Source organism: Hibiscus syriacus, unplaced genomic scaffold (assembly GCF_006381635.1).
Source record: "Hibiscus syriacus cultivar Baekdansim isolate YM2019G1 unplaced genomic scaffold, ASM638163v2 tig00112762_pilon, whole genome shotgun sequence".
NCBI lineage: Eukaryota > Viridiplantae > Streptophyta > Magnoliopsida > Malvales > Malvaceae > Hibiscus > Hibiscus syriacus.
In genome coordinates, this window is record NW_024063399.1 from 514,648 (window position 1) to 517,460 (window position 2,813).

At 35.4% G+C, this 2,813-nt stretch overlaps 1 long non-coding RNA gene across 1 annotated transcript; it reads left to right on the forward strand.

The window, feature by feature from the left end:
- Positions 1-1,267: 1,267 nt before the first annotated feature.
- Positions 1,268-2,001, forward strand: LOC120183486. Its single transcript, XR_005521948.1, has 3 exons — positions 1,268-1,332; positions 1,795-1,855; positions 1,965-2,001. It is a non-coding gene; the product is annotated as an uncharacterized LOC120183486 (long non-coding RNA).
- The last annotated feature ends 812 nt before the right edge of the window (positions 2,002-2,813 follow it).

Consider the following 2,813-nt stretch of genomic DNA (forward strand, 5'->3'; position numbering starts at 1 on the left):
TCAAAATGGTCATCCAAGTGATTAAGTTATGTTTAGGTATATGCATAGGGTACCATATGAGACGATGCCAAGGTACTTTCTATCCTTGCAACCGTTGTCCCAAATTTGCTTAATCCGCAGCGAACTAGTAGAAATAAGAGGAGAAGCAGTGTGTCTTAGCTTTAAAATCCTTCTAAAACCCCAGCTGACGTTAGTTCCAGGTTTGAAATGCCAGAATTCCTTATCTTTAAGGGTATAGTTTTGAAGCCATGCAACACATAAAGAGCCATCACCCGCAAGAATTTTCTTTATAAGGCTAATAATACAAGTTTTGTTCCAAATGGAGATATTAATCAGACCAAGGCCTCCTTCAGACTTCGTACAGCAAATATTATCCCAACTTACCCGAGCCCCTGTAGCAGACTTGTCTTCTCCTTTCCAAAAAAACCGTGAGCAAAGCTGATCCACGGTTTTTAAGGTCGAGGCTGGAAGGGCAAGTTGTCTACACTAGAAATTACTAATATTGAATAAAACAGACTGTATTAGCTCAAGTCTGCCCGCATAACTGAGGTTACGGGCAGACCAGTGGTGCAAACATTTTCTAATTTTGTCAAGAAGAGGTTCACAATCCTTCGCAGTGAGTTTACGGGTTACAAGAGGGATGTCGAGATACTTAACAGGAAGAGATTTAGGTTTGAAGCCAGAAATAAGATTAATAATCTCTAGTTCCCTAGAAGAGATTCCCGCAGTGAAAAGCTCGCATTTGGAGGAATTAAGATGTAGCCCTGAAATTTGATAGAACTTTTCGAGAACGCTAACACTACAAGAAAATATACCTTTAATGAAATACAAACGATGACACACGCTAATTTATGACTTGCAAAACATGTGTGTCATAAAATAAATGTCATGTTTTTTAAAATCTGAACGATTTATGACTTACAATAATGTGTGTTATATTTAATAGTCATAATCCATAAAATTTGCAAAAACACGGAGTATACTTTTAATTGTGTGTCATCTTTAGGAGTCGTATTCTAATTTCCCCATTATTTTCATCCTTTCCCGCTTCTTCCCCCACCTAATGTTTTCCACTCCTTTCAATCTCTCCTTTTTTTTCTTGCTTTTCATCCCGATTCTCTTCTTCTTGTTAGGCCCGAGTTTGAATCCCTAGCCTCTGCTACCAAAATCAAGTGGAAAGAAGGCATGGTGAGGGTTTCTTCTCTTGTCATGTCTACTCATGTTATTTTTTCCTTTGGTTATCATGTTAAATTAGTTTTCTAAATGTCAAGGGCTTTCCAAATGGAGTTGACCATGAGAAGAAAGGAAAAAGCGACAGTTTGCTGAAGAAAGGTTTGCTATCATATTTGTCAATCAAATTTCTCCCCAGCCTGAGGACTTTAGTCACATAAAACCTGAGATTAATTTCTCTGTTGTGTAATGTAGTCGCTTCATTTTTTTTCTCAATAATTTTATTGAACTTCAGCTTAGCATCTTATAAGAATCTTAGTTATTTCATGAGTCATCTTCCTTTTGTTATGTAGAGCTAAACCTTAGCAGATAGAGTTTTCCTTTTTTAGTGCAGACAAATTAAGATTACACATGCTTTATGTATTATTATGTATTGTGATTATAAATAGTATGCATTTATATGTTTCTTTTAGTTTATTAAGCTGCATTATAACTTCTAACATGGTAGGAATTTGTTGTACTGCAAAGCTTGGGTCATTTATGACATTGTCTTGTATTTAATTTTGCCTCTTTCACTTAACCACCATCTCTATATTATACTAAATTTATTACACATGAATGCAGCTTCTTTACCTGGTTTTCTTATGCTCAGCAGAAAGATGACATGGATGAAATTCACGATGAGGTAAACTCTTTATGCATGTGCTATGTGAATGTAGGTTTTCCTTCTTTTTTTTCTCATTTTGTTAAAGAACTGGCGCCTGGCCTAAGCTTTCACTTGATAAACACTACAGGTAGCAGAGATTATCAAGGAGGATTTATGGCCCAATCTCCTCACATATTTCAATAATGTAACTTCATTTCCTTTGGATTCTTCCCCCGGTTTTGTTTTATACCATTTATGATCATCTTATACTTACTTTAATTTTTTTCATAACCTGATGCAAGATGCTGATGAAGAAGATTTTGAGGATGATGAAGAGGTACATCATCTTTTGCCTTCTTTTTTCTTTCAATTACTAAATTCATAATCTTCCTGTACCATTTGTTCTTACATGTTTTCTTTCAGGATAATGGCATGATGTAGGTTTTGTGGTCTTTATTTTAACATTTTTGGTTTATTTTTCAATAAAGATAGAGTAGATTGGTCTATTTTCATTGTAGATATGTTTGTAGGACATGCTTACTAGAGTTTAGCTTGTAGTTAAAATTTGAATTCATCAATTGAGTAATAAATTGCTAATAAAAAAATGTGAATATAGAGCTCCCTTACTAGGGCTTCTCAAATGGTTAGAAAGGATGCATCCTTTTAGTTTCAAGTATATGCTCATTTTCTTTTGCTGGAGCGGTTGTGAATGTGACATTTGTGTGAGATATACTCCTAGAGCGGTTGGAAAGTATATGCTCATTTTCTTTTGCTAGAGCGGTTGTGAAGGTGACATTTGTGTGAGACATTCCTTCTTACTTGAGGTCCCAAATTCAATCGTACATTTTGTTAGATTCGATTATGGCTTGCTGCATAGTTGAGTCAAGTTCAAACTACCCCTGGTAACTCTATAGCTTGGTTTTTTCCAAACTAATTAAACTTTATGTTCTCTCTGGACCTGGAAACATAAACCGGCTAAAAGGGTAGAGTTGATCAT